The sequence below is a fragment of the Gracilinanus agilis genome, chromosome X (genome assembly GCF_016433145.1).
Source record: "Gracilinanus agilis isolate LMUSP501 chromosome X, AgileGrace, whole genome shotgun sequence".
Taxonomy (NCBI): Eukaryota; Metazoa; Chordata; class Mammalia; order Didelphimorphia; family Didelphidae; genus Gracilinanus; species Gracilinanus agilis.
Window position 1 is genome coordinate 70,139,595 of NC_058136.1, and position 26,759 is coordinate 70,166,353.

General features: G+C 35.8%; 1 long non-coding RNA gene across 1 annotated transcript in view; it reads left to right on the forward strand.

Moving 5' to 3' along the window:
* Positions 1 to 26,759, forward strand: part of LOC123253567 — a 49,389-nt gene that overhangs the window by 14,021 nt on the left and 8,609 nt on the right. Inside the window, exons 2-3 of the long non-coding RNA XR_006506615.1 lie at positions 7,437 to 7,488; positions 9,099 to 9,166. This is a non-coding gene — a long non-coding RNA (uncharacterized LOC123253567). The remainder of the gene's footprint in view (positions 1 to 7,436; positions 7,489 to 9,098; positions 9,167 to 26,759) is intronic.

Consider the following 26,759-nt stretch of genomic DNA (forward strand, 5'->3'; position numbering starts at 1 on the left):
AGAGAGAGAGAGAGAGAGAGAGAGGTGAGAGAGAGAGAGAGAGGTGAGAGAGAGAGAGGTGAGAGAGAGAGAGAGAGAGAGAGAGAGAGAGAGAGAGAGAGGGAGAGGGAGAGGGAGAGGGAGAGAGAGATGTTTAGAGGCTGAGAATGTTGATTGCCTCAGACAGTAGAGTTACATATATAGAATGTCAGGCTTAGGAACAGCCATGGAAAAGGGAATGAGAGTGTAGGAAAACAGTTAGAAGAAGGCATATCAGATCATGAAGAGCACTTAAAATACTAAAGGTGAGACCTCCACTGGAGAGTTCTGAGAATATAAATCATCTGTTCTGGAGGGGGCCTTGGAATGGAAAATATTGTAAATGGCATTGATTGATGTTCATATATATTTTAATGGGTCAAATATTGGCCAGATCTAGGTAATTTTAAAAACAAAAAATTCTTAATTTTTTGGTATGAAATCACTTATTTATTCCTAGTTAATTTATATTACATAATACTTATGCTTTAAAAAAACCTTACATCTTCAATTACACAACCGAAAGGCTGAAATTTAAGTACAGTCTATTTTCGAGTCAGCCACAAAAACTCAGGACACCCCTAAAACCTGCATACCTAAACTAGTACAATTTCATGAACTTTCATCTTTGATAAAGATTATAAGGATTATATATTATAAGTGATTAATGTAACTTTTAATGATATGATTGCAGAGATTTTTTGACAAAGTGTTCTATACAAAGAATTTCAAAGGGACACTATTTATATTTGTAAATCGTCATATCAGTAATACACATATGCTTTTAATAATATCCAAATAAATGAAAAATTGGAAAAGAATGCTTCTTGACCATAACTTGTAACCTTCAAATAAAATATATCAGAGCTGGAAACATCTGTTGAACACTGAATGTTATTATAGAATTCCAGTTATTGTTCAATGTGGGAATTTTGGAGGTGGTTGAGAGCTTAGGAAACAGAACTTCCTAGCTAGTAGCTGTGCTCCTCCTCAGTATGACACAATGTGCATTTTAATTAAAGGAACATTAAAAATATCTAATACATGAAAAGAGGGAGCTTCTTTAGACCACAAAAAGTAGTGTAATGGAAGGTCTCGAGAATATTGAATGTCTAGTTTTCCAGGGATTGTTCAGTGGGTAAAGATCGAGGTCGTGGAGGGATTGGGATATAGAATTGCCAAGCTATGATGTACATCCTACCATTGAATATACCAATGTACAGTATAAAGTAAAGGAAAAATATTAGATTTGAGAGGGCACTCAGAACCTAGAATGTCTGAGCCTAGAAGAAAATTTCTAATCCAGATTCTGCAGGTACATGGGTTTTTAGCATGAGGAATTTCAGTGTTGGGAGGTACAAGGCCAGAGAAAGGAGGAGAAGCCAAAATACCCTTTTGGAAGGTTCATATGACCTTCAGTGTCTGGGCATCCTTTGACCATTCTTGGGAGAAAAGATGGAGGTAGAGAAGAGTTTAGAATAGGGAATTTCCCATCTAAGAGGTCAGTGCCCTCTCTGATTGTTCCAATTTAGATTAAAAAGTGTAGTGAGGATATTTGCTTTAGGGGAGGTCATCTAGTATGTGTCAGCTTGAAGGAAATTTCTAATCTAGAATCCTAAATAGATGAAGCTGTAGAAGCTAGAATTTCAGTATTGGGAGGGACTAGGACAGAGAGAGAAGTAGACATTCAAAGTCTGTTAATGCAGTGGAATTTTTGCAGACAAAATATGAGGCTTGGGAGTCACCCTGAAGAAGAGAATGGGGATGTTTGCAGAACATTTAGGAGCTGGGATATCAGAGGCAGGACAGTACTTAGAAACCAAAAAGGTAATACTTGGAATATTCAACAACTTCCATATGCTGTAGCTAGGAGGGGTCAGTGAGTATAAATCATCTGCTCTGAAATGGTGCCTTAAAATAGATAATGAAATAATTGGCAAGGATTGATTGTCATATATGTGTGTGTGTACATATATACATACATACATATTTATACTTAATGTGGTAAATATTGATTGATTTTCTATTAATTAAAAAACAAAAATGTAGTTTTTTCATGAATTCATGAATTGATTCCCATTGAAATGATGTTACATAGTGGTGTAACTTTTTCAAAGAGTAACATCATTAGCAAATAGCTAAGAGGGTGTGATTTTGTTTTTGGCCAGCCATAAAGATCTCGAAAAAGACAAAAGTCTTTTAACCTGAAACAAAAGTAATTCCATTCCTTTTTTCTTCATTAAGTATTCTTATTAACATTATTATGAATTCCTTTTGGCAAATAAAAAAATTTATTCAATATGGAGAATTTCAGAGAGATGCTACTTCATGCCTTCAAATCCAATTGGAAAGACATGTACAATGTATTAATATCCAAATAAATAAAACATTGAAAAAAGAAAGAAACCTCTAAACCTGAGTAGAGTGTGCCTTTTGAATAAAATATATAAGAACTGGGCAAGCATTTAGAATTGAATGTGATGGAATACTTCCAGATCCCTTTAAATGTGATCTGGTGGAGGCGAATGAGAGTTTATAATATGAGATTTTTCTAGCTGAGAGGTAAGTCCCACCTGTATATGTAGCAATTAGAAGCACAATGTGAAGCTCTTCTGTATTTTATCAGGTAGGATACCTAGGTTCTTGAATGTCTAAGTTTGAAGAAAATTTCCGATCCAGCATCCTAAGTGGATGAAGCTATAGAAGCTGTAATTTGGTTTTGGGAGGCACTGTGCCAGAGAGAATGGGAGATGCTCAGGGATGAAGAATGGGAATTGTCAGAAGCAGGACAATTTTAGCTGACAGAAAGCCAGGCTCTGGAGTAGCCATGGAGAAGAGCATGAGGGAGGAAGGAGAACCTTTAAAATACAGGATGTCAGAGTAAGGAGAGCCCTTAGAAGCTCTATGTGTCAGCAATAGTAGTTTCTGCATTATCTTAGTGTGTGATTGTGGGGAGAGCTGTGAGAAGACAATCATCTGCTATGGAGGGTTTTCAGAAGGGAAGATATTATGAAAGAGAAGGTTTTATTTTTATTGATACACACACACACACACACACACACACACAGTCCAAAATACCACTCAATTTGAATTAAATTCCAAATGTACAGGGAAGCACATTTTTCACAAGTGATAAATAATTTAATTCCTTTTTGATTTTTGAATTATGAGTGGTGATACCTCAACAACCCTCTCTTTCTGAGCCACCAATAGGGTATGTTGATAGTACTGTCTATTGCATGGCTAGCCAAAAGAAAAACCCAGAAAAGCAAAAAACCTTTCCACTGATACAAATGAAATGCAGGCAGTTATTTTGTTGGAAAATATTGCTATTGCAATTTATAATTATACATATATACATTTATAATTGTATATATGTACAGATATAATTTATAAAAGTGCCTTTGGGGCAAATGGACAAGGCGTACAATACAGAGTATTCCAAATAGATACCACTTACAAATCAAAATCATTCTATCAGCGAGACACCTAGAACTTAGAATGTCTGAGTTTAAAGGAAAATTTTAATTCCTAATCCCGAGCTGGTTGAAGCTGTGGAAGCTGGAATGACCAAGTTGGGGGATATCTTTAGAGGCTGAGAATAAAAAATGCCAGAAATAGCAGTATTTTGGCTCATTGAATGTCATTTCTGAGAGAACCATGGAGAAAAGAATGAGAAAGGTAGGAGTACACTTAGAAGAAGGGCTATCAGAGTCAAGAGAGCTCTAAGAGCACAAAAAACAATACCTGGAGTGTCCTAAGAAGCTCTGCATCCCATTGCTTGGAGTGCACTGAGAAGGTCAATACTCAGGTCTTGAAGGGACCTTAGAATGTATTTTCATGCATATTTGTAGTCAGCTCAAATATTGGCCAGTTCTAGTTAATTGGAAAAATAAGCAGTAAATTGAAGGGTTTGGGGGTATGAATAGAATAATTCCATCTTTATTCAGATTACCCAGTGGTGATGCATTTAAAAAAATCTTACATCAGCCATAAAACCAAAAGGGTATGGTGAAGTCTTGGTTATTTTTTGGCTAATCTCAAACCTTTATAACGCTCCCCAAACTTGCTTACTGAAACTTTTGATATTCACTGCAGTTCCTTCTTGTTAAATCCTGTGATGGATTTTATTATTAATGATAATAAACATGAGGAATTTTGGGGAACAAAACCAAGATGTTTCATACAGAAGACTTATTAGGGACATGACATATTTGGCTAGCAGCATTTCCATAAGACCCATAGAAAAATGAAAACAATGTTTTATCGATCATATAATATTATAACCTCAGCAGCCAAAATATAATGTTTGGAAGATCCATATGATCTTCAATGTCTGGATGTTCATTGACCATTCCAGGGTTCCAGAAAAGATGGGGTTAAAAAGTTTAGAATAGTAAATTTCCTATCTAAATGTCCCAACTGAGACTAAAAAGAGTAGTGAGAATATTTGATTTAGGTCATCTAGAACGTGTCCGATTGAAAGATTTCTAATCTAAGATCCTAAATGGATGATGCTGTGGAAGCTAGAATATCAGTATTGAGAGGGACTAAGACAGAGAGAGAAGTGGACATTCAAAGTCTGTTAATGCAGTGGAATTTTAGCAGACAAAATATGAGACTTGTGAGTCACCCAGAAGAAGAGATTGAAGGAGTTTGGAGAACAATTGGGAGCTGGGATATCAGAGGCAGGACTGTACTTAGAACCAAATAGATAACACCTGGATTATTTCTAGATTTCTATTTCTAGATTCTATAGCTAGGAGACCTCTGGAGAACATGATCATCTACTCTAGAACAGTGCCTTGGAATAGAAAATCACATAATTAGCAGAGATTGATTTTCATACATATTGTGTATGTAATGATTTTGTAAAATATTGCTTAGCTTTCCTTTAATTAAAAAAGCAAAAAAATATTTTTCCTGAGTTCAATCATTTATTCCCATTGAAATGATATGACATAGTGGTATTACATGCTTTTTAAAAAAATTGATGATTGACATCATCAATACAAAGCTAAAAGGGTATGATGAATGTACCTTTTTTTAACCAGCCAAAAATATTCAAAAAAAGAAAAAAAAAACTCTTAACCTGAATTAAAGGAAATTCTATGTATTTCTTTATTAGAGATTCTTAGCATTATTATTAATCAACAGAAATTCATTTTGTCAAAGAAATTTATTCAATATGTAGGATTTCAGAGGGATGCCACTTCACATTCTCAAATCCAATTGGAAAGACATATACACTGTTATAATGCTCATATAAATAAGAAATTGAAAAAAGAAAGAAAGAAACCCCCTACACGTTAGAAGAGTGTGACTTTTGAACAGAATATATGAGTTGGGCAAGTGCCTGGAAGATTGAATGTTATGGAATACTTCCAGTTCCCTTTAAATGTGGACTGGTAGAAGTGGCTGAGAATTTAGAAGATGAGTTTTTCTAGATGCATTTGTTATTACATTTATAATTAATTATAATTATATACATGTACATACAGGTTTCTATACATATATAATTTATAACATGCCTTATGGGCAAATATACAAGACCTACAATAGAGAGTATTTTAAATCATTCTATCAGCAAGACACATTTGCTGTATAATCATATTAAAATAAATTAAAATTTGAAAAAAAATCTACACACAGGGTATATAGCCTTTTAATAAACTATCAGAAATGGAAGATCCTCAGAAGCTGAAAAGTAATAGAGTACTTTCAGGTGGTGTTCAAAGGTGAATGTTGTAAAAGCCTATGAGGTTCAAATAAAGAATTATATAGGTAGGAGTTGAGCCATTCCTTTGAATGTCTCGATTTTGAGTGCCAAGAATGTCAAATCATTAAATCAGAGGGGGCACCTACAATTTTGAATGCCTGAGTTTGAAGGAAATTTGTCATCTAGAATCCCAAGCTAGTTGAAGCTGTGGTAACTGGAATGTCCATGTTGAGGAGAGATTAGACTTGAGAGAGTGGGAGACCTTCAGAGGCAGAGAATAGAAATTAGGCTGAAGCAGCAGTATTTTAGCTCATTGAATATCATTTCTGAGAGAACCATGGAGAAGAGAATGAGAAAGGTAGGAGTATACTTAGAAGAAAGGATATCAGAGCCAAGAGAGCTCTAAGAACCCAAAAGATGAGACCTGGAATGTTCTAAGAAGCTCTACATCCCATAGCTGGGAGTACTCTGAGAAGGGACCTTAGAATGGAAAACATCCTAAGTGGTATTTTCATTCATATTTGTAGTTGGCTCAAATAGTGGCCAGTTCTAGTTAATAAGAAAAAGGAGCTGTAAGTTGCAGGGTTTTGGGGCATGAATTGAATAATTTATTCCATGTTTATTCAGATTACCCAGTGGTGATGCATTAAAAAAATCTTACATCAACCACAAAACCAAAAGGGTATGGTGAAATCTTGGTTATTATTTGGCTAATCTCAAAGTTTTATAACGCTCCCCAAACCTGCTTACTGAAACTACTGATATTCATTGCAGTTCCTTCTTTGTTAAATCCTTGATGCATACTATTATTCAGGATAATAAATATAGAGAATTTTGGGGAACAAAAACAAAGTGTTTTATATAAAGGCTTATTAGGGACATGACATTTTTGGAAGTTAATATTTCTGTAAGACCCATGTGCATTCTAATCACAATCAGGAGAAAAATGAAAAGAATGTCTTATCATATAAGAATGTGGCCTTAGAAGTCAAAATTTCATTTTTGACAGGTCCATATGACCCTCAGTGACTGAGCATCCTTTGACCATTTTGGGGAGAAAAGATGGAGGTAGAGAAGAGTTTAGAATAGAGTTCAGTGCCCTTTTTGAATGTTCCAACTGAGACTAAAAAGTGTATTAAGAATATTTGATTTGGGAGGTCATTTAGGATGTGTCAGCTTGAAGGAAATTTCTATTCCGGAATCCTAAATGGATGAAGGTGTAGAAGCTAGAATATCTGGGTTGGGAGGGACTAGGATAGACAGAGAAGTAAATATTCAGAGGTTGCTAAAGAAGTAGAATTTTAGTAGATACAATATAAGATTTGGGAATCACCTGAAGAAGAGAATGAGGGAGTTTGGAGAAAGTTTAGGAGGTAGGATAGTACTTAGAAACAAATAGGTACGGTAACACCTGGAATATCCAATAACTTCCATATGCTATAGCTAGTGGGGCTCTGATAGCCTGAATCGTCAGCTCTGGAATGATGCTTTAGACTAGAAAATCACGTAATTGGCAAGGATTGACTTTCCTATATATATTTATATAAATTATTAGTGTGGTAAAATATCAGGCTCACTTGTTCATTAGTTTTTCATATGTTTTTATTGAAATTATATTACAAATGATGTAACTTTTTCAAAAAGTAATACCCTCAACAAACAGCTAAAAGAAAATGATGAATGCCCTTTTTTTTGCCAGGCAAAAAGACGCAGAAAAAAGAAGAAAGAAAACCCTTTAACATGAAGCAAAAGTAATTCCATTCATTTCTTTCTTTATTAAAGACTCTTATTGTTAGTATTAGTACTGATCAATAGAGATTCCTTTTGGCTAATAAAGAAATTTGTTCGATATTTTAGATTTTAGAAAGATGCCACTTTATCCCTTGAAATCCAATTGGAAAGACATATACAATGTCACAATATCCAAATAAATAAAAAATTGAAAAAGAAGCAATGAACCCCCTAAACCTTAGTAGAGTGACTTTTGGATTAAGTATATCAAAACTCAGCAAGTATCCAGAAGACTGAATTTTCTGGAATACTTCCAAATTCCTTTCAATGTGGGCTGGTGGAGGTTGTTGGGAAGTAGGTCTCACCTGTTTATATAGCGATTAGAAGTACCAAATGAAGTTCTTCTGTGTTATATCTGGGGAGTTGCCTACATCCTTGAATGTCTGAGTTTGAATAAAGTTTCTGAATCAGAAACCTATCTGGATGAAGGTATGGAAAGTGTGATTTCAGGGTTGGGAAGTGGTAGGCCAGAGAGAATGGGAGATGTTCAGAATTTGAGAATGGAAATTGTCAAAAGCAGGTGGATTTGAGCAGACAGAAAACCAGGCTTTCACGTAGCCACAGAAAAGAGAATGGCATAGACGGGAGAACCTTTAGAATAAAGGATATCAGAGCAAGGAGAACCCTTTGAAACACAAATGCCAGAAATACAGGTTTCCTTAATATCATGATGTGTGATTGTGGGGAGGGATGAGAAATGATCAGTCATCTGCTGTGGAGGGTTCTCAGAATGGAAAATATTGTCAAATGGAAGGTTTTATTTTCATTGCCAATATATTCATAGTTGTCCCAAATACACAAAACATAGGAATAGGAAAACCTGACCTTATAACTCAAAATATCAGGTTTTGTAAGGTAGCTAGAAAACTGCATGCTTACACTTTTAGTTACCTGTCAAGAAAGTATATTCAAAGTGGCCTAGAGTTAACGTTTCTGACTTTCCTTCCTAGGAAGCAAGTCCCTCGTTTGAATGCCCTAGTTTTGAGTGGAAATTGAAGCCAGAGTATTTGAGTTGGCAGGGCATGTACAATTTGGAATGTCTGGTCTGGGAAAAAATGTGTAATCCAGGATTCTGAGCTGAATGAGGACTCAGAAGGAGCAATGTCCCAATCGGGAGGGCTTAGAACAAAGAGAGTGGGAGATGATTAGAGTCTGAGAACAGAACTTTCAAGTACAGTATGTCAGGTCTGAGAGTAACCTTCTGAGAAGACAGTGTGTCATGTTCTGGAAGGTCCTTGGCATAGTGAATATTTGGGCTTCTAGGTCTCATTCAAGGTGATACGTTGGAAATGGCTGAGAGTTTAGGATATATTATGTCCCACCTCGGTGTTAAGGGCTGCCTCTGAGCATATGAATCTGGAGTGGAAAGTGAATATTAAATCAGGGAGAGCACTTAGAATGGAAATTTTCAGAAGCAGCAGGAATATTTGAGCACACAGAATGCGAGGCATTGGAGTAGCCATGGAGAAGAGAGTGAATGATGTAAAAGAAAGGATATCAAAAGAAGGAGAACACATAAAACACAAAAGTTTAAAGTGTTTTCTGTTCTCAATAACCATATATTTGACAGCTCGGAGAACCCTGAGAACAGAAATCCTATCTTCCAGAAGGGGCCTTTGAATGGACAGTCTCAAAAGGGTAAGTGTTTATTTTTATATATATTCTTGATTGTTCTGAATATTGATCAGTTCTAGGCAATCTAAAAATAAAAATGTAGACTTTTTCATATAAGATCAATCATTTGTTCCATGTTAATTCATCTGTTGCATTAATGATGTTTTCAGAAATAATCAACAACACATCTCACAGCCTGATCCATGGCACCAAAGTGGTATTGTTTAATGTGCAGTCTATTTTTTGGCTAGCAAGTAAAAAACCAACCCCCACACCTAGAAATCTGTACTTTGAAACAAATACAATTTTGTGTAGATTTTTCTATTGTTAAGAATACTTTTGATATTACTATTAACAATAATGAATATATAGTATATTTGGACAAAAAAACCAAATATCAAAACTAAAGTTTAGTGTTTTAAGTTTAACTCAGATGGAATACAACTTATGTTGCCAAGTCAGTATATTTGATAGACCATATGCATTGTGACACTAATCCAAAGACCAAAAATGAAAATAAAACCTCATAGAATGTAGTTGTGTATGCCTGGAGAACCAAAAATACCAGGTCCAGCAGGGTCCTTAGAACACTGAGTGTATATTCTTCAAGGTAACGTTCAAAGTAGTCTTGGGCTTATCCTACTCAATTTCTTTGATAGGAGGTAAGAATGTCCCAGTTTATAGTGGAAAGTGAAGCCAGAGTATTAGAATGGGGAGAGTATATAGAATTTAGAATGCCTAAACTTGAAGAAAATTTCTAATCCAGAATCCTAAACTGGATGGGGATGTAGAAGCAAGAATGTTCAAATTGAGAGAGAGACTGTATAAAAGAGAGAGTTCAGAGACTGAGAATGTGCATTGAGATTTTAGGAATCAGAAGTTCAACCTGAGAGTAGCTGAGGGAAAGAGAATCAAAGACTTGGGAGAGCATGTTAAAAAAAAGGGATATGAGATCAAGGTGAAGTCTTAGAACAGAAAAGATCAGACTTTGAGTATCCTAAAAACTTCCACTTGCCCAGGCTGAGAAGCTTCTGACAGAATCAGTTTATCTTCTGTCAAAGTAGACTTAGAATACAAAACATCATCAATAGCAGGCATTAAAATGTTCATCTATATGTTCTTAACCATAGTATTAGCCAATAGTAGGTAAATTAAAAAACAAGGTAGTAGGGGGCAGCTGGGTAGCTCAGTGGATTGAGAGTCAGCCCTAGAGACGAGAGGTCCTAGGTTAAAATCCGGCCTCAGCCACTTCCCAGCTGGGTGACCCTGGGCAAGTCACTTGACCCCCATTGCCCACCCTTACCACTCTTCTGCCTAGGAGCCAATACACAGAAGTTAAGGGTTTAAAAAAAAAGAAAAAAAAGAAGTAAAAAACAAGGTAGTAGAATTTTTTTGGTATGAATATTGTCATTTTTTTCAGTTCATTCTATATCTAGTTGTTGTGAAGCTTTAAAAAGGGAGACACATACTCATCCATAAGTCAAATGAGTATGATGAAAGTATGGATAGATTTTTGGCTAGCTAAAAATACCCTAACTAGTATATTCACAGTAAAAATAATGCAATTCTATGTATTTCCTTTTTTGTTAAAGAATATTATTGATATTACTATTATGACAATGAATATGGTATCCTCCTGGCCACAAAACTAGGTCTTACCTAAAGAAGTTGTATGCTGAAGACAAGTAACATTTCAAAATCATTATATCAGTAAGACCTAAGTCCATTATAATAATGATCCAATCAAAAAAGTGTGAAAAAAACCACTTATAAATCCTAGGAGATTGCAATGTTAGAATCCAAAGTGTCAGACCTGGAAAGGTCATAATAATAAAAAAACTTAAAGAAAAACATTTATTGATCATAAATATTTCTTTAGATCCTGAAAAGGCATACCTTGTAAGGCCTTTAGAAGAATGAATATCTGGACTTCGAGGTACAGTTCAAAGAGGAAAGTTAGAGGTGACCTAGAGCTTAGAATAGAGATTTTCCTAGGTAGGCAGTAAATCTTGCCTCTGAATGTCCCAGTTTGGGGGGAAAAGTGCGGTAGAATTTTAGAATTGAGTGGGCACATAGACCCTAGTGTACCTGAGTGTGAAGGAAATTGCTGAGTAGGAAGGAAATTTCAAATCCAGACTCCAGAGCTGGATGAGGCTACAGTACAGAATCTAGAGTGCCTTTGTGGGGAAGGACTAGTAGAGACGGGGTTATTTTCTGGGGCTGAGAATGGAAATCGTCAGAATCAGGAACATGTTAGTACCTAGTGTAATCATAGAGAAGAGAATGGAGAGATAAGAAAATCCTTATAAGAGATAGGAGAGGGAAGCAATATATTAGAACACCAACGGTTGGAACTTGGAGGGTCCTAAAATCTACCCTGTGTTGTGGGACTCTGAGATCATAAACCAGAAGCCTTGGAAAAAGTCTATAATGAAGAATACCATCAATGGCACAATTTATTTAAAAATATAGTCTTAGTTGTCAAAGATATTGGCTAATTCAAGGTAATTTTCAGAAGAAGAGAAAGGTAGATTTTTTTTGAGATCATTCATTTATTCCAATACACATATTCCAACAAGCATCAGTGATGTTTAAAAAACAAAACCACAACACTTCTCAACTTCATCATCATTACTAAAATGGTTTATCTAGCCAAAAATTCTCCAAGGAATCACAAAACCCTACAGAGAAACTAAGCTAAGGTTCCCTGTTGGTTATCCTTTAATCAAAATTGCTATTGAGGTTTCTTTTAATGAAATCGAATGTAGAGTATTTTTGGAGAAAAAAACAAGGTGTTACCTATGGTTCTAAAATGGCTTATAGTTGAGACCCATGTGAAGTGTAAGAATAATCTAATAAATAACAAATAAAATTTCTCGAGAATGGGGTGGTATGGCTTTCAAACCGAATATATGTCTTGGAAGGTCCTTAGAACAGTTGATAATCTGGAGTTCCAGGTCTCATTCAAAATAGAATGTTAGAAATAGCTGAAAAATTAGGATATTGAATGTCCCATCCAGGTGTGTGTTAAGTATTGCCTCTGAATGTTGGATTCTGGAGTGGAGAGGGAAGCCTGAATAGTGTATCAAGGAGAGTACTTAGAAGCTAGAATGTGTGATCTTAAAATAATGTTAAATACAGAATCCTGAACTGGATGAGCCTGTAGAAAACAGATTGGATCAGAGGGAGGGATGGAAAGATCTTCAAGGTCTGAGAAGGGAAAATTTCAGAAGCAGGATGATTTGAACACACAGAAAATGGGGCCTGAGAGGAGCCATGGGGGGAAGAGAATGAGTGATGTAGGAGAACCCTTAGAAGAAAGGTTATCAAAACAAGAAGATCACATAGAACACAAAAGTTTAGAATGTGGTATGTCCTCAAAAACCATCACATTTGACAGTTTGGAGAGCCCTGAGAACAGAAATCCCATGTTCTGGAAGGGGCCTTTGAAGGGACAACCTCACAAAGGGTAAGTGTTTATTTTCATATAAATTCTTGATTGTTGGGAATATTGGTCAGTTCTAGGTAATTTAAAAACAAGAATGTAGATTTTTCATGTATGGTCAACCACTTATTCCATTTTAATTTATTTGATGAATTAGTGGTGCTTTCAAAAATAAGAAACAACACATCTCACATCCTAAACCATGAAAGTGTTGTTTTGTATACAGTCTATTTTTTGACTAGCTGGCAAAATAACAACCCCACCCCCTTCAAATCTGTCCTTTGAAATAAATGCAATGCTGCGTAGTTCTTTCAGTGTTAGAAATGCTTTTGATACTACTATTAATGATAATGAACGTGTAGCATTTTTGACAAAAACAAAACGAAAACCACAGTGTAATGTTTCAGGGACCAAACTTATGTTGCCAAATTGGTGTATTTTTTAGACCCATGTGTTTTGTCACAGTTATCCAATGAACAAAAATGAAAATCAAACCTTATGGAATATAGCATGGTATTGTTGTGGGGTGCAGAGGTGAACCCCTGGTGTTCAGGAAGGGTACCTTTTGCAAGAATGCAAGACTCCAAAACTTAGCTTAAAAATAAAAAGAGAAGTTTATTAATTTAGAAGGTAATGTTGAATTTGGCCAGGAGGATAGCAAGGTGGAACAGTAAGATGAGGAGCTGTTCCTTGGGAGGACAGCATGGATGGAAAAGCTGTCCCCCCAGATGACATCAATTCTAGGGATTTTATACTCTTTACAGTGGAGACATGACTCTGTGCCACAGTGAAGACGTGACTCTAGTGTGGTAAACACTCAGGCATTTGGTGGTGGGGTTTGGTCATCTGACCAACTCTGCCTGAAGACATAGGGGGTGACCCTCATGGTTTAGGGGACAGACAGATGTCTGAGATACACCTTGATGATATCAAGGCATAACATGGAGGTGTATCTCTCTGTCCATCTCAAGTCTAAAGGAAAATCCAAGGAGGATAATCCTCTCAGGTTCAGATGCTTTGAGTCAGGAGTCACAAGGATAGAAGGGAGCAAAAGAATTTCCCTGCTTATAGTTTGCCTGAAACACTTCAATGGTTTTGGGGGTACGATGCCCATGCCAATATGACCTATGAACACATAACATCAGGTCTTGTAGGGTCCTCAGAGCACTGAATGGCTACTCTTCCAGGTACCTTTCAAGGAGGTATGTTTAGAGTATTCTAGAGTTAACCATACCAAATTTCCTTGCTAGGAGACAAGAATTCCCTAGCTTTGAGTGGAATGTGAAGCCAGAGTATTAGCGTGGAGAGAGTATGTAGAATTTAAATGCCTAAACTTGAAGGAAATTTCTTATCCAGAATCCTGAACTGGATGGGGCTGCTGAAACAAGAACATTCAAATTGAGAGGGACTAGAAGAGAGAATGTTCAGAGCCTGAGAATGCACTTTGTAAGTGCATTAGAATATTAACAGAATATTAACAATCAGGTTGTTCAGCTTGAGCATAGTCAAGGGAAAGAGAGAATGCTCTGAGAACATTTTTACTTTCTTTTTTTCTTTTTCTTTTTTTAACTCTTAACTTCTGTGTATTGGCTCCTAGGTGGAAGAGTGGTAAGGGTGGGCAATGGGGATCAAGTGACTTGCCCAGGGTCACACAGCTGGGAAGTGTCTGAGGCCGGCTTTGAATCTAGGACCTCCTGTCTCTAGGCCTGACTCTCCATCCACTGAGCTATCCAGCTGCTCCTCTGAGAACATTTTAAAAAAGGGATCCCAGATCAAGATGAACTCTTAGAACAGAAACAATCAGATTTACATATAGAAATTTCCACTTGTCCTAGCTGTGACACTTCTGAGAGCATTAGTTTATCTTCTGTCATGGAAGTCTGAGAATACAAAATATCATAAATAGCAAGGATGAAAATTTTCATGTATATATTCCTAGTGAGCCATAATATTGGCCATTTTTAGGTAAACTAAAAAACAAGAAGGTAGAATTTTTTGGTATGAAACCAGGCATTTATCTCAATTTATTTTATATTAAACAGTTCTGAAGCTACCTGAAAAACAAAAAAGGAAAAAAAAAAACACCCTCTACCAAAAGCCAAATTGGCATGACGAAAGTATTGACAATTTTTTGGCTAGCTTTGAAAAAAATACCCTCAAAAAATCCAGAACACAGGCACAGTGAACCAAATATTTCCTTCCCCCCCTGTATTTCCTTTTTTGATAAGGACAATTATTGATATTACTATAATGATAATGAATATGGAGTCTTTTAGGTCACAAAACAAGGTCTTATGGAAACAGTATTTATAATATATTACATATTTCAAAATCACTATGTCAGTAAGACCTAGGTTTAATGTAATAATCATCCAGTGAGAAAATAACTCCTAGGAGGGTGCAACCTTAGAATTCAAGGTGTCACATCTGGCAAGGTCATAATAAAAAAAACTTGAAGAAAATCTTTTATAGATCATAGAAGGATATTTCTTTCAATCTTGAAGTGTCATACCTGGAAAGTTTTTAGAAGAATGAATGTCTGAGCTTCCAGGAACTATTGAAAGAGGGAAATTGGAGGTGGCTAAGAGCTTAGAAAATAGGACTTCCTAGTTAGGAAATAAGCCCTGCCTCTAAATTTCCCAGTTTGGAGTGGAAAGTGAAGCTAGAATTTTAGAACAGAGTGGACACTTAGACCCTAATATTTCTGCAGGAGAAGGAAGAAATTTTAATTTAAACTTCAGAGCTAGAAAATGCTGCAGAATCTAGAATGCTTGTGTGAAGAGGGTCTAGAAGGGAGTAGAGTAGATATCCTGGGGCTGAGAATAAAATTGTCAGAATCAGGAGGATTTTAGCACCCAGTGGGTCAGACCTGAGTGAAATCATAGAGAAGGGAATTGAGAGGTAAGGGAAACTTTAGAAGAAGGGATATCAGAGGGGCCTTAGGACACCAATGGTCAAAATTTGGTGTGTCCTAAAAACTACCCTATGTTGTGAGGCTCTGAGATCATAAATCATAAGCCCTAGAAAGAGCCTATAATGGAGAATACCATCAGTGGCAACAATTTATTTAAATATATACTCTTAATTGCCAAAGATATTGGCTAGTTCGAGGTAATTTAAAAAAAAATAAGAGGAAGGTAGATTTTTTTGAGATCATTCATTTATTTTAATACTCATATTCCAATATGCATCAGTGATGCATAAAAATCAAAAACAGAACACTTCACATCTTCATCACCACTACCAAAAGGGTTTGTCTAGGCAAAAATTCTCCAAAGAGCCACAAAATCCTACAGAGAAACCCTGAGGTTCCCTGTTTGTTCTTCTTTGGTCAAAATTGGTTTTGATATATACTATTAATGAAATTGAATGTAGAGTATTTGTGGAGAAAAACCAAGGTGTTACCTACTGATGTCTTATAATGGTTTTGATGTATGTTGGTGAGCCTGATGTATACTCTAAGAATAATCTAATTAATAAGAAATAAGATTTTTAGAAAATAGGATGGTGTGGCTTGTGACTTCCAGGTCTCATTCTTGGTGGAATGTTGGAAATAGCTGAGCATTTAGGATATAGAATGTCCCATCTAGGTGTTAAGGGCTGCCTCTGAATGTAAGAATCTGGAGTGGAAAGTGAAGCTAGAATAATAAATCAGGGAGGGCACTTAGAGGCTAGAATGTGTGAGTTTAAATGAAATGTTGCATCCACAGTCCTGAGCTGGATGAACCTGTAGAAGCTGGAAAGTCATTGTTGGGAGAGATTAGACCAGAGGAGAGGAATAAAGATCTTCAATGTCTGAGAATGGAAAGTTTTGGAAGCAGGAGGATTTGGGCACACAGAATGTAAGGCCTGAGAGGAGCCATGGAGAAGAGAATGAGTGATATAAGAGAACCCTTAGAAGAAAGGTTATCAAAACAAGGAGAACACAAAAAACACAAAAAGTTAGTATGTGGTATGTCCTCAAAAACCATCATATTTGACAGTTTGGAGAGCCCTGAGAACAGAAATCCCATGTTCTGAAAGGGGCCTTTGAATGGACAGCCTCACAAAGGGTAAGTGTTTATTTTCATGTACATTCTTGATTGTAGGTTAATTCTAGATAATAAAAAATCAGAAGAATATAAAATTTTCACATATAATCAATCATTTATTCCATTTAATTTATATGGTGCATTAGTGATGCTTGAAAAAATAACCAACAATACATCTCACATTCTCATCCACAATACCAAAAAGGTGTTGTTTAGTGTAGAGTCTATTTTTTGGCCAGCCAGTAAAGTAATAACCTGCCTCTTTCTTAGATCATTACTTTGAAACAAATGCAATTCTTCGTAGTTCCTTTTATGGTAAGAATATTTTTGTTATTACTATTACCTTAGAACACTCCTCCCCTGGGTACCTTTCAAGGAGGTATGTTTAAAACAGCCTACAATTTACCATACAAATTTCCTTTCTAGGAGGCAGCAATGCCCCTTTTTTGAGTGGAAAGTGAAGCCAGAGTATATATAATTGAAGGAAATTTCTAAACCAAAATCCTGAGCTGGATGGGGTTGCAGAAACAAGAATGTTCAAATGGATAGAGATTAGAAGAGAGAAGGGAACATCTATTCAGAGACTGAGAATTTACTTTGTTAGTACAGTGGAATTTTAGGACTCAGAATGTTCAGCTTTAGAGTAGCCACAGGAAAGAGAATCAAAGATTTCAGAGAGTATTTTAAAAAAGGATTATGAGACCAAGGTGAACCCCTAGAACAGTAAAGATCTGAACTAGTGTCCTAAAAACTTCCACTTGACCTATCTGAGAAACTTCTGAGAGCCTCAATTTTTTTCTCTCGAAGAAACCTTAGAATGCAAAACATCATAAATAACAAGGATGAAATTTTCATATATATATATATATTCTTAGTGAAACATAATATTGGCTAAGTGTAGGTAAATTAAAAAACAAGGAAGTAGATTTTGGGGGGTATGAAACCAGTCATTTATTTCTATTTATTTTATATCAAGCCATTCTAAAGCTGCAATTGAAAGCAGCAAAAAGATCTTACATCCTCAGCCAAAAGCCAAATGGGTATGATGAACATATTGACAATTCTTTGGCTAGCTTGAAAAAAAATACCCGCTAAAAATCTAAAACACAGGCACAATGAACAAAATGTAATTCCATATATTTTCCCTTTAATACATGCTATAGTTATTACTATAATCATAATGAATATGTAGTCTTTTTGGCTACAAAAAGGTCTAACATAAACAGTATTTATAATGAATATAACTTATGTTTCAAAATCAATGTATTAGTGGTTCATTGTTATAATCATTTCCTGAAAAAAATGGAGGGAAATACCTCTTATAAATCCTAGGAAGGTGCAGCCTTAGAATCCAAAGTGTCAGACCTAGAAAGGACATATAAATTAAAAAAATCTTAAAGAAAATTATTAATTGATCAAAGGAGAATATATCTTTACATCCTGAAATACCTTGAAAAGTCTTTAGAAGAATGAATGTCTGGACTTTAGAGGTACCATTGAGACAGGAAAATTGGAGGTGCCTCAGAGTTTAGAATATAGAAGTTCCATGGTAAGTCCTGTCTCTGAATGTCCTTGTTTGGAGTGGAAAAGGAAGGCAGAATTTTAGAACCAAGGAACCACAAAACTCTGTAGAGAAATCACTGAGGTGCCCTGTAGGTCCTCCTTTGGTCAAAATTGGTATTGATATTGCTATTAATGAAAAGGAATATTGAGTATTTGAGGAGAAAAATCAAAGTGTTACCTGCTGAGATCTTATAAGGAACTTGATTTATGGCTCTAAATTGGGTGCTTAGCATTTATTAATGTGAGGGAAAGTTCAAATCTTGACACCAGAGCTGGATGAGGTGGTAGGATCTAGAAAGTCAGCGTGAGGAGGGACTAGAAGAGACAGAGAGAGATGTTCTGGGGTATGAATGGAAATTGTCAGAACAAGGAGGATTTTATCACTCAGCAGGACAGGCAAGAGAGTAGTCATGGACAAGGTAATTAAGATTTAAGAGAACCCTTAAAAGAAGGGATGTCAGAGGGAAGAGAGACTTAGGACACCAATGATCAAAATTTGGTGTGTCCTAAAAACTACCCTATATGATAGGGCTCTGAGATCATAAATCATAAGCCCTGGGAGGAGCATATAATGGAGAATGCAATCAGTGGCAACAATTTAACTATCTACTCTTAGTTGCCAAAGATATTGGCCAGTTTGAGGTAAAAAAACAAGAAGAAGAAAAAAGTACATTTTTTTCCTATGGAAGTATTCATTTATTTCAATATGCATATTCCAATATCCATTAATGATGCTTAAAAAAACAAAAACAGAATACTTCACATCTTCATTACCACTACCACAAGGGCGTGTCTACCAAAAAATCTCCAAGGAACCACAAAATCCTGTAGAGACACCATTGAGATTCCCTGTTTGTCCTTCTTTATTAGAAATTGGTATTGATACTACTATTAATGTAAATGAATGTTGAGCATTTGGGGAGAAAAAACTAAGAGGTCTTATGATGGACTTTGATGTGTAGTTTTTAATTATTTATGAGATCTAATGTAATTATTGAAAAATAAAATTTCTGGAGAATAGGATGTTGTGACTTTAAAACCAAAAATGTCAGACCTTGGAAGGTCTTTAGAACAGTGACTATCTGGGCTTCTAGGTCTCATTCAAGGTAGAATGTTGGAAATAGCCAACAGTTTAGGATATAGACTGTCTAATCCAGATGTGCAGCTTCTATATGTAGGAACCTGGAGTGGAAAGTGAAGCTAGAATATTTGATCAGGGAACTAGAATGTCTGAGCTAGAAATAAATTTTGAATCTAAAATCCTGAGCTGGATGAACCTGTAGAAGCTGGGATGTCCTTGTTAGGAGAGATTACACCATAGGGATAGATGGGAAGATTTTCAAGGGCTGAGAATGAAAATTTTCAAAAGCAAGAGGATTTGAGCAAACAGAAGCTTGAGGCCCTAGAGGAGAATGAGTGATGTAAGTGAATCCTTAGAAGAAAGGTTACTGGGGGCAGCTGGGTAGCTCAGTGGATTGAGAGTCAGGCCTAGATATGGGAGGTCCTAGGTTCAAATCTGGCCTCAGACACTTCCCAGCTGTGTGACCCTGGGCAGGTCACTTGACCCCCATTGCCCACCCTTACCACTCTTCTGCCTTACAACCAATACACAGCATTGATTACAAGATGGAAGGTAAGGTTTAAAAAAAAAAAGAAGAAAGGTTACCAAAACCAAGAGAGCACACAGAACACAAAAGGTTAGAATGTGGTATGTCCTCAAAACCCATCATATTTGACAGTTTGGAAAGCCCTGAAGTCAGAAATCCTATGTTCTGGAAGGGGCCATTGAATGGACAGTCTCACAAAGGGTTAATGTTTATTTTTCATACATATCTTTGTAAATCTGAAAATTGATCAGTTCTAGGTAATTGAAAATAAGAATGTACATTTTTCGTATAAGATCAATCATTCATTCCATGCTAATTCTTATGATGAATTTAGTGATGCTTTCAGAAATATCCAGGAACATATCTTACATCTTGAACCACAATACCAAAGTGATTTTGTTCGTGTACAGTCTATTTTTTGGCTCGCCAGTAAAAAGCCACCTCTGACCCCCAAGTCTGCACTTTAAAAGAAATGCAATTCTGTTTCGTTTCTTCTATGGTAAAGAATGCTTTTGCTATTACTATTAGTGATAATGGCATTTTTGGACCAAAAAACAACAATCCAAGGTTTAATGTTTTAAATAGTTAGAAGGGACCCAACTTATGTTGTCAAGTTGTTCTATTTGTTAGCCTTGTGCATTGTCACATTAATCCAGTGAACAAAAATAAAAATATAACCTTATAGAATGTAGCTGTTTATCACTGGAGAACCAAAAATGCCAGGTCCTATAGATCCTTAGGACAATAAATCTTCCAGATGCCTTTCAAAGAGTTATATTCAAATCAGTCTAGAGTTTATCATACTAAATTTCCCTGCTTGGAGGCAGTTTTGAGTGGAAAGTGAAGCCAAAATATTAGAGTTGGGAGTGTATGTAGAATTTAGAATGTCTAAACTTGAAGGAAATTTCTTGAAAGAACATTCCCGCATAAACGGGAATGTTCAAACTGAGAATGACTGGAACAGAGAGAGCAATAGATATTCAGAGGGTGAGAATGCACATTGTAAGTGCAGTGGGATTTTAAGACTTCAAATGTTCAGCCTTGGGNCAGAAAAGTAGGATTTAAGAACTCATTATCTATGACCTCAGAGGAGCCATGGAGAAGAGAATGGATCATATAGGAGAATCCTTAGAAGAAAGGATATCAGAACAAGGAGAGCACTTAAAAGCCAAAAGCCTAGGTCATGATGTGTACTCAAAATCACCATATTTGATAACTTGGAGAGCACTGAGAACAGAAATCCTATGTTCTAGAAGGGGCCTTTAAATCGGCAGTCTCACAAAAGGCAATGATTCATTTTCATATATATTCTTATTTGGCCCCAGCATTGGTTTGTTCTAATGTAATATGGTGAATTAGTGGTGCTTAAAAAAACCAAGAATAGCACATTTCACATTCTCACCCCAAATAACAAAAAGTTATGGTTAATATAGTGTCTCTTTTTTGACCAGTCAGTGAAAATCCAAAAGACCCTTCCAGAAACAAGTTCACATCCATGCAGTTCCTTCTTGGGTAAATGATGTTGTTGATGTTACTATTATTGGTCATGAAGCAGGGTAATTTTAAACAAAAGAAACCCCTGTGCAATGTTCCAAGTATTTCGAAGGGACCCAACTTGTTTCAAAGTTCATATATTTATTAGACCCATGTGCATCATCACACTAATCCATTTAACAAAAAATGAAAATCAGTACCTTACAAGGAGGTATGTTCTAAATGGTCTAGAGTCTAGACTTTACCATACTTTCCTTGCTAGGAGGCAATTCCCTTGTTTGAATATCCCAGTTTTTAGTGGAAAGTGAAGCCCAAGTATCAGTTGGGGGAAGGGCATGTACAAGTTAGAATGTCTGAACTAGAAGGAAATTTCTAATCCAGAATCCTATGCTGGATAGGGTTGCAGAAATTATTCTTAGTGGCATAAAATATTGGTCAATTTTAATTAAATTTTTAAAAAAAGTAATATTTTAGGACCTTTATCATAGTTTTCTAATTTAATTTCTATTATATATGTTTGTGTGTGTATTCTTAGTGGTCCAAAATATTGGCCATTTCTATTTTTTTTAAAGAAGAAAGTAGGTTTTCATATGACATCAATAGTTTCTTCCAGTTTGATATATATTATCTCTGTGGTGATATTTAAAAAAAAACCCAATCCTCAGATGATTCAACACACAGTCAAAAGAATGTTGTGCAAATACTGTATTTTTTGACTGTCCAAAAAACCCTCAAAATACCTAAAACCCCTGCTTCCCAAAAGAAGTACATGCTTTTCCTTTTTTTTAAGTCTTTTGATTTTAGTATTAATGATAATGAATATAGAGTCTTTCTGGCCAAAAGAAAGAAGACTGTACTTATACTGACAAGGAGAATATTTATGTTTTGAAATCATTATATCATTGTAATATTAGTGCATTGTAATAATAATTAAATAAACCACTGAGGGAAAACCATCAGAGGACTGTGTAAAAATGTAACCATCTTGGAAAGTCCTTACAAGACTGAATGTCCACCTTCCAGGTACCATTCTAGGGGGAAAATTGGAAGTGGCTGACAGTTTAGAATATGGAATTTCCTAGCTAGGAGGTGAGTCTCTCTTCACAATGTTCTCTTTGGAGTGGAGAGTGAAGCCAGAATGTTAGATATGGAAGGACACACAGATCCTAGAATATCTGGGTTTGAAGGAAATTTCTAATCCAGAATATGGAGTTAAATGAGGTCTTAGAACCTGTAGCATCAGTGTTAGAAGGATCTAGAACTGAGCCAGTGGGAGATGTTCAGAGGCTGAGACTGTCAGAGCCAGGAGGATTTAAAAACAGAATGTCAGTGCTGGGAATAGCCATGGAGAAGGGAATAAGACAGATAGGAAAACCCTGAGAAGAAGGCATGTCAGAGAAGGAAGAACTCTCAGACCTGCAGTGTCATGAAAACTTACAGTTGCCTTAGCTAAGAGGGTTCTGAGAACATAATTCATTAGGTCTAGAAAGGGACCTTAGAATGAAAAATATCAAATATGACAAGTTTTCATTTTTCATATTTATTCTTTGTGGTCCAGGGTATCAGCCAGTTTTAGGCAAATTAGGGAAAAACAATGACATAGATTTTTTTCATATGAGATCAGTCATGTATTCCAATTTAAATTATATTACATGGTTGTGAGACTTTAAACACTCTCATATCCTGAGCTATACAGCCAAAAGGATATGGTGAAAGTAGTGTTTATCTTTGGGCACTTCAGAAAACCCCAAACAAACTAAAACTTTTTACATTGAGACAAATGCAATTCCATGCTGTTCCTTCTTTGTATATGTTACTCTTAAAGGTAATACCAGTATACAGTCTTATGGATATATAAAGTGTTCCATAGAGAATATTTCAAAGGCATATGACTGACTATTTTAAATCTTTTTATTGGAATGGCACATTTGAAGTGAAAACAACAACAAAAAAGAAAACAATCCATAATAACAGCAAATATTTACATTGTAATAATATTGAAATAAGTTAAAAATTAAAAAAAATCCCAAACCTCATAGGCCATAGCGGAATGTGGCCTTCAAATAAAGTATATCAGAGCTGGAAAGGTCCTTAGAACATTGAATCTTATGGAGTATTTCCAGATTTTCATTATTTTAAAAGGGGAATTTTGAAGGTGACAGAGAGCTCAGAAAACAGAATATCCTAATGTTATATATTTTGAGTTGGCCAAAATATTGACCAGTTTTAGGTAATTAAAAAAACAAATAGGAGATAGGTTTTTCATTTGGGATCCATTATTTAGTACAAATTAATTTATATTATAAAGTTTTGATGCTTTAAAGAAAAGCTCAGATCTTATACCACATAGGAAAAAGGTATGGCAAAAATGGTGAGTATTTTTTTGGCCAGACAACTCTAGAACCTCTGGATAGTAGGACTTTTGGTCACAAGGGATCAAAGGCACTGAGGAGCAGGACTGCTTTAAGATACAAGGAAGCAGGGTCCTAAGGATGCATAGCACTTGCAAATGCAAGGGACCAATTTTAGGTAATTAAAAAAAGACAAAAAGAAGATAGGTTTTTCATTTGGAATCCATTATTTATTACAATTTAATTTATGTTACAAAATTCTGATGGTTTTAAAACAAAGTCTCAGATCTTAAACCGTATAGGCGAAAAGTTCAAGTTGGACACAATCCCTACTGGAAGAGTTAAAAATGATTTCAAAAATATTGAATAACACTTTAATTGAATCTTACATTTGAAAGTCAAATTTTCTATTGATTTCTGGGCTTTTCATTAGGAACACTTGAAAGTATTCTGTTTCATTAAATACCTATTTCTCCCCCGAAAAATTGTAGTCAATTCTTCTGGACAGGGTATTCTTGGCTATAATCCTAGCTCCTTTGCCTTCCAGAATATCATATTCCAGTCCTTTGGTCCTTTAATATAATAGATGTTATATATTGTGTGATCTGGGCCATTACTCTATGGTATTTGAATGGTTTCTTTATGGTTGCTTGCAAGATTTTCTCTTTGACTGCAAGACAATCAGGAATTTGGCTATAATATTCCTAGGAATTTTCATGAGGGGATCTTTTTCAGAAGGCAATTCATATATTCTTTCAATTTCTATTTTCCCTATGGTTCTGAGATATCAGAGCAGTGTTCCTATACATTTCCTTAAAATATGATGTCTGGCTCTTTCTTTTGATCATAGGTTTTGATCAGGTAATCCAATAATTCTTCAATTATCTTTCCTCAAACCATTTTCTAGGACATTTTTAAAAAGTTATTTCATTTTATTTTTAAACCCTTATATTCCATCTTGGAGACAATACTGTATATTGGCTCCAAGGCAGAAGAGTGGTAAGGGCTAGGCAATGGGGGTCAAGTGACTTGCTCAGGATCACACAGCTCTAGGGCATTTGTTTATTCTATGAGATATTTCATGTTTTACCTATTTTTTTCATTAATTTGCCTTAGTTTTTCTTTCTTGATATCTCATGGAATCATTAGTTTCCACTTTCCAAATCCTACTTTTAAGAAATTATTTTCCTCAGTGAGCTTTTGTACCTTCCCCCCCCCCCCATTTCTACAATTCTGCTTCTTAATAAGGGAGTTTTTTCATCAGTGACGTTTTGTCTCTATTACCATCTGACTAATTCTGTTTAGGGAAATCATGTCTCTTCTATGCTTCAGGCTTTTTTGAACTCCTATCTCAGAGCTAGTTTTGGAGGTTGAGAAATTTTTGGTGTTTCTAGGGTGGTGTGATCTGAGGTGAGGATCTGCTTACTGCTCTCCTGGCCTGAGCTCTGGGTCTTCACAGAGGAAGGGTCCTAATCTCTTGCATTTGCAAGTGCTATACATCCTTACAACCCCTGCTTCCTTGTGTCTTAATGCAGTACTGCTCCTTAGTACCTTCGATCTGTTGTGACCAAAAGCCTACTTTCTACCCTGAAACTCTTACTTGAAAATAGGTATGGGAAATGATGTTACTGGACAGTAGTTTATTTTGTATGAAGTGCTAGTACAGGGGTCCCTGTTAACCTCTTTCCGACCAGTTGACAAATCTCCTTACCCTCTCTGGTCTGAGAGCTCTTGAAGTTGCTTTTGCTATCACAACCACCTCCAAGGACCACCACTGGTGTTGCCTCACATGTGCTCTGGCCTAAACCCCATGCCAGCATCACTGGCCTATCCTTCTGAACTCTTAATTTGCCTTGAGCTGAAAAATATCTCACTTTGATCTTTTATTGGCCCTATCATCCCAGAATTCTATTTGGGGCTTTATTTTGAAGTTATTTGGAGGAGAGTGTTGAAGAAGGCCTGGCTATAAGGGTTTTGTTACTCTGCCATCTTCCATATATATTCTTCTTGGTTCTAAATTATAGATATAAATATATTGCAATTATAATGCATTAAAACATGAAGAAAGTAGATGTTTTTGTATGACATTAATAACTTATTTCAATTTAAAATATATCATCCCACTAGTGATTTTTTAAAAATTATATTATATCTTAAATAAGCCCCCTGCTGAAAGGATATAGAGAAAGTACTATCTGTTTTTTAGTTAGCCACCCTCTTCTTGCTCAATCCTCCCCTATAAATCATAAAACATCTGAACACCAATTCAAAAGCAAATCCATTGAGTTCATTCTTTGGCAAAGGCAGCTTTTGATATTGCTATTAATAAAAAATGTGATATAGAATATTTTTGGCCACAATACCAAGGTGATATGTATTGAGGATATTTAAGGAATAACACTTGTGATTTAAAATCATTATATTAGTAGATATATGTGCATTGTAATAATATTCTAGTAAATTAAAAAACAATATATATCATAGAAATATGTGACCTTAGACCCTCCCCCCAAATATAATATTTCAGAGGGACCTAAGAACCCAGGATGTCTAGATTTCCAGGTACCATTCAGGTGAGGATGCTGGAGTGCCTTAGAGCTTAGAATACAAAATTTCCCAGCTAGGAGATTAGTGCTACTTCTGAGTGTCCCATTTTGGAGTGGAAAGTAAATCTAGAATATTAGATTCAAGAGGCTACTTAGAACTTAGAATATCTGGTCTTGAAGGATATTTCTCATCTAGAATCTGGAGATTCATACAGCTGTAGAAAGTGTCAGTGATGGGGAGGACTAGAAGAGAGAGAGAGTAGGAGATGTTTAGAGACAGAGAATGTTAATTGCCTCAGTCAGTAGAGTTACATACACAGAATGTCAAGTTTAGGAGTAGCCATGGTGGAAAAGAGACTGAGAGAGTAGGAAAATAGTTAGAAGAAAGCATATCAGATCAAAAAGAGCTCTTAAAATACCGAAGTTGAGATCTTCACTAGAGAGCTTTGAGAACACAAATCATCTGTTCTGGAAGGGGTCTAGGAATGGAAAATATTGTAAATGATAGTGATTGGTTTTCATGTCTATTTAATAGGCCCAAATATTGATCAGATCTAGGTAATTAAAAAAAAACAAGGAA